The sequence below is a fragment of the Ornithorhynchus anatinus genome, chromosome 19 (assembly GCF_004115215.2).
Source record: "Ornithorhynchus anatinus isolate Pmale09 chromosome 19, mOrnAna1.pri.v4, whole genome shotgun sequence".
In the NCBI taxonomy this organism is placed as follows: domain Eukaryota; kingdom Metazoa; phylum Chordata; class Mammalia; order Monotremata; family Ornithorhynchidae; genus Ornithorhynchus; species Ornithorhynchus anatinus.
The window spans coordinates 1,029,500-1,040,533 of NC_041746.1; the positions used below are offsets into that span (position 1 = coordinate 1,029,500).

The following is an 11,034-nucleotide window of genomic DNA, read 5'->3' on the forward strand; positions in this document are numbered from 1 at the left end:
GGGTCCCAATCCCGGCTCCGCCGCTTGTCGGCCGTGAGACTCCGGCCGAGTCGCTTCACTTCTCCGCGCCTCGGTCCCCTCGCCTTGAAAACGGGGATTTAAAAACGTGGGTCAACCTAATGACCTCGTAACTCCTCCGGCGCTCCCAACAGCGCTCGCCGCCCGGTCAGAGCTTGCCAAACCCCATCGTTATCACGACAGACTCCTGTCCGGGGTGTGACCTGGGGCGAGCCACTTCGCCTCCCTGGGCCTCCCTCCCCTCCCCAAGGGGGATAATAAGAATGATGGCGGTTGTTAAGCGCTTACTAGGTGCAGAGCGCCGTTCTGAGCGCTCGGGGAGGCCAGGAGGTGAGGAGGTTGTCCCTCGTGGGCCTCCCGGTCCTCGTCCCCATCTGACAGATGAGGTCCATTAGACCGTGAGCCCGTCAAAGGGCAGGGGCTGCCCCTCTCCGTTACCGATTTGTCCATTCCAAGCGCTCGGTCCGGCGCTCGGCACATAGTAGGCGCTCAATGAATACTATTGAATGAATGAGGCTCGGGGCGGCGAAGTGGAGCTGGGCCAACCCGGCGGCCTCGTTGGTGTCGGTGAGGCGCTTCCGACGTGCGGAGCACTGTGCTAAGCGCCGGGGGAGAGCCGGGGGCATCGGGAGGTGGTAATAATGACGATGATGTTGGTATCCGTTAAGCGCTTACTACGTGCCGGGCACCGTTCTAAGCGCTGGGGGAGACGCAGGGGAATCAGGTCGTCCCACGTGGGGCTCACGGTCTTCATCCCCACTTTACGGATGAGGTCACTGAGGCACCGCGAAGTGAAGTGACTCGCCCAGAGTCACCCAGCTGACGAACGGCCGGGCCGGGATCTGAACCCATGACCGCTGACTCCAAAGCCCGTGCTCTTTCCACGGAGCCACGCCCGCCTGGGCCTCGCGGTCGATCCCCATTTTACAGAGGAGGGAAGCGAGGCCCGGGGAAGAGACTTGCCCGTGGCGGCGCCGGGCTCGGGCCCCGTGGCCCGGCGTCCCCGCTGTCCCGCCCCGTCCGTGGGCGTGGGGCGGCCGTCGGGGCGGGCGAGGCGCACGGCGGTGCGCAGCAGGGCTCGGGCCGAGCCGCGGGCGGGGCCGTCGTCGGGGCGGGCCAGGCCGGCCTGCACCGCCAGCCAGAAGGGCCGGCCGGGCGGCGGGCCGGGGCCCAGCGGGTCCCGGGGCTCCACGGCGGCCGGCGGCTCGGCCCGCGCCTCCGGCCGCACGCTCGCCATCTCGCCCGGTTCCCCCGCGCGAGCCCAAGGGGAGCCCCGGGGCCACGGCCGGCCCCAACTCCCGGCCAATGGGAGCCCGGCGCCGCCGCCTGGCCCCGCCCCCTGGCCGCTAGGGACCCCCGAACCCCCGCCGGGTCCCGCGCCGCCCGCCCCCTGGCCAATGGGAGCCCCGAGCCGCCGCCCGGCCCCGCCTCCCGACCAATGGGAGCCCCGAGCCGCCGCCCGGCCCCGCCTCCCGACCAATGGGAGCCCCGAGCCGCCGCCCGGCCCCGCCTCCCGACCAATGGGAGCCCTGCACCGCCTCCTTCTGGCCGATGGGAGGCCTGCGCCGCCGCCTTCTGACCGATGGGAGGCCGGCGCCGCCTCCTGGCCCCGCCCCCTGACCGATAGGGGCCCCGAACCCTCTCCGGGTCCCGCGCCGCCCGCCCCCGGGCCAATGGGAGCCCCGAGCCGCCGCCCGGCCCCGCCTCCCGACCAATGGGAGCCTTGAGCCGCCGCCCGCCCCCGGCTCCCGGCCAATGGGAGCCCTGCGCCACCGCCTTCTGACCAATGGAAGGCCTGTGCCGCCGCCCGGCCCCGCCTCCCGACCAATGGGAGCCTTGAGCCGCCGCCCGCCCCCGGCTCCCGGCCAATGGGAGCCCTGCGCCACCGCCTTCTGACCGATGGAAGGCCTGCGCCGCCGCCCGGCCCCGCCTCCCGACCAATGGGAGCCTCTGCGCCGCCGCCCGGCCCCGCCTCCCGACCAATGGGAGCCCTGCGCCGCCGCGGCGCGGGCGCCAGGCTCGACGTGGGCCGGGAATTGGGAACCAATCAATCAGTCAATCCACCGATCGATCGTATTTATTGGTCCCTTCCCGCCGTCCGCTGTTTTAAGAGCGTGCAATAGTAGTCACGGCATTGGTGAAGCGCTATGTGCAAGGCATTGTGCTAATTGGTGGCTAGAACGGGGTCGGTAATAATAATAATAATAATAATAATGTTGGTATTTGTTAAGCGTTTACTATGTGCCGAGCACTGTTCTAAGCGCTGGGGGAGATACAGGGTTCCCTTCCCATCCCCACAGCACCGTACTCGTCCGCTCAACTGTATATATTTTCGTCACCCTATTTATTTTGTTAATGAATTGTACATCGCCTCGATTCTATTTAGTCGCCATCGGTTTTTACGAGACGTTCTTCCCCTCGACGCTGTTTAGTGCCATCGTTCTCGTCCGTCCGTCTCCCCCGATCAGACCGTAAGCCCGTCAAACGGCAGGGACCGTCTCTATCCGTTGCCGACTTGTTCATCCCAAGCGCTCAGTCCAGTGCTCTGCACATAGTAGGCGCTCGATAAATACTATTGAATGAATGAATGAATACAGGGGAATCAAGTCGTCCCACATGGGGCTCACAGTCTTAATCCCCATTTTACAGATGAGGTAACTGAGGCCCAGAGAAGTGAAGTGACTCGCCCGCAGTCACACGGCTGACGAGTGGCAGAGCCGGGAGTCGAACTCAAGACCTCTGACTCCGAAGCCCAGGAGTCAACAAATACCAATATCATTATTATTATCACCTCACCCGCTGCCCTGCCCTTAACTCTCCCGCCACCAAACCCCCGCCCGAGGTGTCCTCCCGGCCCGGCGACCGGAGACGGTCCTCTAGACCGAAAGCTCGTAGCGGGCAGGGAACGGTTCTGCCATCTCTGGTAGGGTGGCCTCTCCCAGGCGCTGATTCCGGTGCTCTGCCCACCCTAAGAGCTCAGTAAACACCACTGATGGACTGATACTGCACTAAAATAATAATAATGTTGGTATTTGTTGAGCGCTTACTATGTGCAGAGCACCGTTCTAAGCGCTGGGGTAGACCCAGGGGAATCAGGTTGTCCCACGTGGGGCTCACAGTCTTCATCCCCATTTTGCAGATGAGGTAACTGAGGCACAGAGAAGTGAAGTGACTTGCCCACAGTCACACAGCTGACAAGTGGCCGAGCCGGGATTCGAACTCATGACCTCTGACTCCAAAGCCCGGGCTCTTTCCACTGAGCCACGCTGCTTCCCGCTGCTGCACTAAATGCAGTATCGTCTGCTCAACTGTATATAATTTCATTACCCTCTTTATTTTGTTAATGAAATGTACGTCGCCTCCATTCTGTTTAGTCGCCATTGTTTTTACGAGACGGTCTTCCCCTCGACTCTGTCTATCGCCATCGTTCTCGTCTGCCCGTCTCCCCCGATCAGACCGTGCGCCCGTCAAACGGCAGGGACCGTCCCTCTCTGTTGCCGACTCGTTCGTTCCAAGCGCTTAGCACAGTGCTCTGCACACAGTAAGCGCTCAGTAAATACTATTGAATAAACGGCATGCGGAGCTAGGAGTTTTCCCACCGGTGCCAGGAACGAGGAGCGGGCGCCGAGGACGAAGGAGGCGTCTGAAACCCGGCCCGGGCTCGGCCGAGAAGGATGGGGCGGCGGTCGGGTGCCGCAGCCGTGGCTTCTGCCCTCGACCTCCGTCAATCTGCCGTGCGTTTTCTCTGCCGGATAAAGACGGGGCCCGTTTGGAAATAGAGTTTCGCATGTCTTCCGTTCCCGGCTCGTGAAAAATACATATCGTCGGTTCTGCAGCCCGACACTCGGGCGCGGAAGGATCCTTTGTTTTAAAGCGCCCGAGGAGAAGTCTAGAATTTGCACAAGGAAGGGTCTGATCTTCCCTGTTTCCAAGAGATCCGAGGCTTCTCTCTTTTCCCTTTCCCTCCGTCGCCTTCTCACCTCTCCTATGTACTGTTCTCATATGGGAAGCAGCGCGGCTCAGTGGCAAAGAGCCTGGGCTTCGGGGTCAGAGGTCACGGGTTCGACTCCCGGCTCTGCCACTGGTCAGCTGGGTGACCGTGGGCGAGTCACTTCACTTCTCTGTGCCTCAGTTACCTCATCTGTAAAATGGGGATTAACTGTGAGCCCCACGCGGGACAACCTGATTCCCCTATGTCTACCCCAGCGCTTAGAACAGTGCTCGGCACCTAGTAAGCGCTTAACAAATACCAATGTTATTATTATTATTATTACCCCAGCGCTTAGTGCTCTGCACGCAGTAAGCGCTTAACAAATACCAACACTATTATTACTGCAAACACATATGCACAGGCACACAGGGGTGTGTGAGGAGCCCGGGACGCAAATAGTGCCATGAGAGTGTGACTCCCAGCTCATATCACACACGACCTGCTGTCGAGTGGGCTCGCCTTCCTCCTCCATCGTTTATTACTTCCCGCGCTCTTTCTCTGGACCGAACGCTGTGCTGAGTACCGAGGGGAGAGACGGGATAACAGCCCTAATAGTACTTAGTAAGCACTGACCTTGTGCAGAGCACTGGGCCGACCAGATTGGACCCTAGGCCCGACACAAGGCTCTCACCGCCTAAGCGGCGGGTGGGGAAAAGGGGTATTTAATCCCCATTTCAGAGAGGAAGACACCGAGGCCCAGGGAGGTTAAGTGACTCGCCCAAAGTCACCCACATCAGGCAAGCTGGTAATAATAATAATGTTGGAATTTGTTAAGCGCTATGTGCCAAGCACTGTCCTAAGCACTGGGGTAGACGGGCCCCGGTCTCCTGACTCCCGGCCCTGTGCTCTTTCAGTCAGTGATATTTATTGAGTGCTGACTCTGTGCAGAGCACTGTACTGAGCCCTTGGGAGAGTCCGCTGGAACAAACGTCCGTGTCCCCCTGGGAGAGGGGAGGGAAGGAGCCGGCGATGGCCACCGACCGGGGACCCGGTCCCGGGGACACTCTCGACTTTTCCGTGACGTCGATCGAGCGTCTCCTCGGTCCCGAGCCCCGTGCTAATAATGACAATAACGACGGTGTTTGTTAAGCGCTTACTGTGGGTCGGGCGCCGTTCTAAGCGCTGGGGGAGATGGGAGGTCATCGGGTTGGACACGGGCCCTGTCCCCCGCGGGGCTCACAGTCTTCATCCCCATTTTCCAGAGGAGGTCACAGAGACGTGGAGTGACTGGCCCGAGGTCACCCGGCAGACAAGTGGCAGCCGGGAGTAGAACCCAGGTCCTTCTGACTCCCAGGCCCGGGCTCTGTCCGCTCGGCCGTGCTGCTTCCTAGGCACTGGGGCAGATATAATAATGTTGGTATCTGTTAAGCGCTTACTATGTGCAGAGCACCGTTCTAAGCGCTGGGGTAGACCCAGGGGGATCAGGTTGTCCCACGTGGGGCTCACGGTCTTCATCCCCATTTTACAGATGAATATGCAAATATGAATAGATATGGGCTATTCAGGTTGGACACGGTCCCTTCCCTACAAAGGGCCCACGGTCCAGGAAGTGGGGATCGGGTCCCTACTTTACAGATGGGGAAACTGAGGCCCGGAGAGGCTAAGGGACCTGCCCCCGGTCACACGGCAAGCAAGGGGCGGAACTGGGGTCTCCTTTCACCCTGACCCGAGCCCCTTCCGCCCTGAGAGTCGCCACCATCCCACTCCCGGAGGAGATGCCGGTTGCTGGCCACGGAAGGAGGTGGCCCTTGCCGGTCGCCATGGCGACGGCCACCGGGCCGGATCCCTCGGGGCCGTGACCCGCAGGTGTCCGAGGCAACGCTAAGCAACACCCTCCTCTCTGGAGACTCCGCTGCCGCTCCCGAGGGAGAGACTGGCTCTGGGGACGGTAGGTCAGCCTGGTGGGGGGGGGGGGGGAAAGGGGAGTGAGGAGGAAGGGGGAGGGAGATGCTGAAAAAGCCTCCACCCTCTGGGCCTGGAAAAATACCATTTCCAGGAAAAAAAAGAGGGTTTTCTGGTCAACTGCTCTCCTGGGAACTGGAAACGTTCAGCTGTCCTTGAGGCCTGCAGCGGGCTCACGGACTGGCCGTGCGTAGCCGTGTGAATAACGCCGATGCCGCTTCAGCAGCCCGGCCCGCCCGGGCCCAGGACGAGGACGGGAGGAACGAGGAGCCGGGAGGAAGCCCGCCGCGCTGGAAGCCAGAATCGGGCGCGGCGGTGGAGGGAGCGGAAGGTGAAGAGAGCAGGGGCCGTGGCCACAACCGCCCTGCCCCTCCGGGCCCGGCCTCCCCGGGCTCCTCCGGCCCGCTGGAGGGAGGTGCTGGTGGTGGTGGTGGCCGTGGGGACGGGGGCGGTCACCCCAGGCCCGTCCGTTGGTCCCGTTCCCACGTCGCGGGGCGTCGGGCCTACGGCCGGGTTGGGGTCCCCCCTGGCAGGACCGCGCAGAGAGGAGACCCACGCCGGCAACGGCGGGCTCGGTTCCTTCTCGATTATGAGGGGGGCACATTCCGTGGGAAGCGATCTGGGAGGGTCACGCGCTAGGGGAGACATCAGAGGTCACGTTACGGGGGAGACGACTGGGAGGGCTCGCATTTGGAGGGAATGGTTCGGGGCCCGGGGGGGGCTGACGTTTTCGGGGAGATGATTCCGGGGTGTGACCCGATGGGGCAGATGATGTGGTTGGCAGTGGACGGAGGGGGTCATCTTGTTTCGCTTTTTGTCTCTGAGGGCTCCCGGAGCTCGGCCGGTTTCCGCAGCTAGCCGGTCCGGGGGATAACAATAATAACGATAACGTTGGTATTTGTTAAGCGCTTACTATGTGCAGAGCACCGTTTAAGCGCTGGGGGAGATACAGGGTCATCAGATCGTCCCACGTGAGGCTCACAGTTAATCCCCATTTGACAGATGAGGTCACTGAGGCCCAGTGAAGTGACAGTCACCCAGCTGACAAGCGGCAGAGCCTGGATTCGAACCCGCGACCTCTGACTCCCAAGCCCGGGCTCTTTCCCCTGAGCCACGCTGCTTCTCCCAGGGCACTCAGCTTGGGAGACGCACAAACCCTTGCTCCCCGAATTTTCCGGGAAACGCAGCGGCCCGGACCGGCCACCCCCACCCCAGCCAACGGAACTGGGGGCCGGCTTCTACGGGCCGGCCAGCCGGGGAGCTTGGCGGCCCCGGTGAAGACAGCCAGAAATCCTGCCTGCTTTTCCTCCGGGTTTGGCTGAGGGGGAATTCTTCGGCTGGCCGCCTTTCCCTTCCTCTCATTCATTCATTCAATCGTATTTATGGAGCGCTTACTGCGTGCGCAGCACCGTACTAAGCGCTTGGAACGGACAACTCGGCGACAAATAGAGACGATCCCTGCCCACAACAGGCTCCCGGGTCTAGAAGGGGGAGACGGCAAAACAAGTCAACAGGCATCAGTGGCATCAATACAGATAGAATTATGATGGTATTTAAGCGCTTACTATGGGCCACGCACTGTTCTAAGCGCTGGGGTAGAAACAACGTAATCAGGTTGTCCCACGTGGGGCGCACAGTCTTCATCCCCGTTTTCCAGATGCGGAGACTGAGACACAGAGAAGTGAAGTCACCCGGCGGACAAGCGGCAGAGCCAGGATTAGAACCCACGTCCTCTGACTCCTAAGCCCGGGCTCCGTCCGCTAAGCTCTCTTCCACCGTATAGTCACGTCATTAATAAAATAAATAGAATAATAACTATTTACATATATACACAGAACTGGTAGGGGGCGGGGAGGGGGAGCAGAGGAAAAGGGGGGGCTTAGTCCGGGAAAAGCCGTGACGCTTCCCTCTAGTTCATCCTCCACTTAGATTGTAAACTCCCAGAAGGCAGGGATTGGGTCGACCAACTCCCAAAAGCCAGTGAGCCCTCAATAATTAGGCCCGATTGATCAATCGGGCAGGGAACGTGACTACCAAGCACGACCTTGTGGACAGAGCCCGGGCCTGGGGGTCGGAAGGTCGGGGGTCCTAATCCCGGCTCCGCCGCTTGTCGGCTGTGTGGCCCGGGCCCGGTCCCTTCCCGGCTCTGTGCCTCGGTTCCCTCATCTGGAAAAGGGGGATTAAGACTGTGAGCCCCACGTGGGACAGGGACCGTGTCCAACCCGATCTGCTCGTATCCACTGGGATACAAGCGCTTGGTACAGAGTGCCTGGCACACAGTGAGCGCTTAACAGTTACCGTGATTATTACCAATCTGTTCTCTTGTACCAGCCTGGCCCTGAGGCGACCCACCCCGGGTGGAGCCCCCCGACTCTGAGGCAGCGGTTCCCGGGGTGGACGGCGGGTCACCGAGCGGCCCCCTCCCCCCCGAACAGGGCTGGGGGGCCGGGCCGAGCTCGGCCGGGCTATATTTACCGATGATGTAAGAGGGCCGCTGGAATTCTTGGAAACTGGCAGGAAGACACGGCTCACATGCTGGATGAAATCACTGATAAACGCTGCTTTCACCCGGAGAAAAACAGCTTCATCGATGTAGCTCTTTGGCCGGGGGCTTCGACTTCCCCTCCCTCGCTCCTCTCACCCCTCCCTGCTTCCCTGGCCTTCCCTTTCCCCTGTTGTCCTCTTTTTCTCCTTCTCCCCCTGTTCTCCTCTCCCCTTGCCCTGCTTTCCTCCCCCTTTTCTTAAAAATAATAATAGTAACGATAGTATTTAAGCGCTTATTATGCGCCAAGCAGTGTTCTAAGCGCTGGGGGAGATACAAGGTCATCAGGTTGTCCCCCGTGGGGCTCACAGTCTTCATGCTCATTTTACAGAGGAGGGAACTGAGGCCCGGAGAAGTGAAGTGAGTTGCCCAAAGTCACCCGGCTGAGAAGTGGCGGAGCCGGGATTCGAACCCACGACCTCGCACTGCCAAACCCGGGCTCTTTCCACTAAACCACGCTGCTCCCTCCCCCTTCCTTCCCTCTGTCCCTCTCCTGCCTTTCCCCACCTCTTCTGCTTTCCCGTCCATATCTGTCCCCTGCTCTACGATTTCTCCGTAGGAGCGGGTCTCTAACATGGCCTGCTGGAAAGAGCCCGGGCCTGGGCGTCACAAGGTCATGGGTTCTAATCCCGGCTCCACCCCTTGTCTGCTGGGTGGCCTTGGGCCGATGGCTTCACTTCTCCGGGCTGCAGTTACCTCGTGTGGAACAGGACTGCGTCCAACCCAATTTGCTTATATCCCCCCCAGCGCTCAGTACACTGTGTGGCACATAGTCAGTGCTTAACAAATACCATCATTATTATGATTACTACCCTCTGAACAAGGTGGGGAAGGTCTGATCTCCCCTTCCCCAAGGCGGACGCCCCAACGGACATGTCCCTGCCAGGGGCGCTGGGTCGCGGAAGGTGGTGCGCCAGTCCGCCCGAGGCGGGCGATGGACACGACTTTCCGACGACTCCAGTCGTGTCCCCGCAGCTCTCAAAATCCCCGCGCTTCCAAAGATTTCTCCGCGGGTCAGTCCGGCCTGCCCGCCGTCTGTACTGAGCACCTACTGTGTGCAGAGCGCTGTACTGACCACCCACTGTGGGCACAGAGTCCAGTGCAACAGAGTGGGTTGGGGCGTCCCTTGCCCACGTCACAAACCTGGTCTCCTCCATCAAAGTGGGCTCGGTCCTCGCGACGTGGGACTCATTCGTTATTCGCTAATGAATTCATTATTAATGAATTCTCCACGCTTAGGAGGGGACGAGTGAGTGATCCTACCCTGCCCCGTCCAGTCGGTGAGGAGTGAGATGGCAGCGGGTCCGTCGTAGGGTCCGGTCACGCCGTGACCCCCCCACGAATCACTGCACACATCTAGGACGCGCAAAGCACCCACAGAATTTAGGAAAGTACCATTAAATAAATATTTAATGCCAGAACTAAGGCTTATTAACGGGCCGCTCCTGATTTTTCAGATTAAATATTCACGAGGCTCATCGTCTCCTTCAGCTTTATTACTCAGGCTCGGTGTATTTCACAATTATTTGTTGGGTAATTTCAAAAAGATATGATGAATAGTCTCTGCTGAAGATCGACGGCTTTTATTTGGGCTCCAGTGGCCGTGTGGAAATATTAGTACGGAACAAGAGCGTTTAAAAGCGGCCCCGGCTCTCGATACTCAGTTTGCTGATTTTTTATTTTGGACGGGAGGGAGATCTGGATTTTCACGGGTGAGAGACGCTTTCACCTTCAGGGGAAACCGCATGGCCTAATGAATAAAGCCTGGGTCCGGGAGTCGGAAGGACCTGGGTTCTAATCCCGGCTCCACCGCCCGTCTGCCGTGTGACCTTGGGCGAGTCGCTTCACTTCTCTCTGCCTCAGGTCCCTCATCTGTAAAATAGGGGTTCTGACTGTGAGCCCCATGCGGGACGTGGTCTGGGTCCAACCTGGTCAGCTTGTGCCTACCCCAGCGCTTAGTAGAGTGCCTGGCGCGTAGTAAGTGCTCACCAAATACTATTAAAAACAACAAAAGAATGGGATGCCGGCAGTGGGGTGGACTGGGCAGAGCCTGGAAATGGAGCCTCAGCTCCCCCTCCCTTCTGCGTCACCTCGATTCTCTCTCATTGCTCTCCCCGCCCCACAGCTTTTATGTATATATTTATAATTCTAATTATTTACGTTGATGCCTGTTTACTCGTCTTGATGTCTGTCTCCCCCCCGGCCCAAACCGTAAACCCACTGTGGGCAAGGATCGTCTCCCCTTCTGGACCGTGAGCCCGTTGTTGGACAGGGATTGTCTCTGTTGACGGATTGTACTTTCCAAGCGCTCAGTACAGGGCTCTGCACAGAGTAAGCGCTCAGTAAATACGACTGGATGAAGGAATGAACGAGGCAAGAGACGGGGACACACTACTTGCCTCCTGGGTGACCTCGAGCTACTCATCCAGCCTCTCTGGGCCTCCGTTGCCCCCTCTGTAGAATGGGAATCGGACCCCTGCTCTCCCTCCCTCCCGGATTCCGAGCCCCGGGGGGCCTGCGCCTCTTCTCCTTCTCCGGCCGCAACACCAGCGCTTAGTGCCGGGCTTGGCAAAGAGGAAAA

At 59.9% G+C, this 11,034-nt stretch overlaps 1 long non-coding RNA gene across 1 annotated transcript; it reads left to right on the forward strand.

Annotated features, from left to right (window-relative positions):
- The first annotated feature begins 5,978 nt into the window (after positions 1 to 5,978).
- Positions 5,979 to 7,731, forward strand: LOC114805756. Its single transcript, XR_003753779.2, has 2 exons — positions 5,979 to 6,242; positions 7,569 to 7,731. It is a non-coding gene; the product is annotated as an uncharacterized LOC114805756 (long non-coding RNA).
- Positions 7,732 to 11,034: the final 3,303 nt, after the last annotated feature.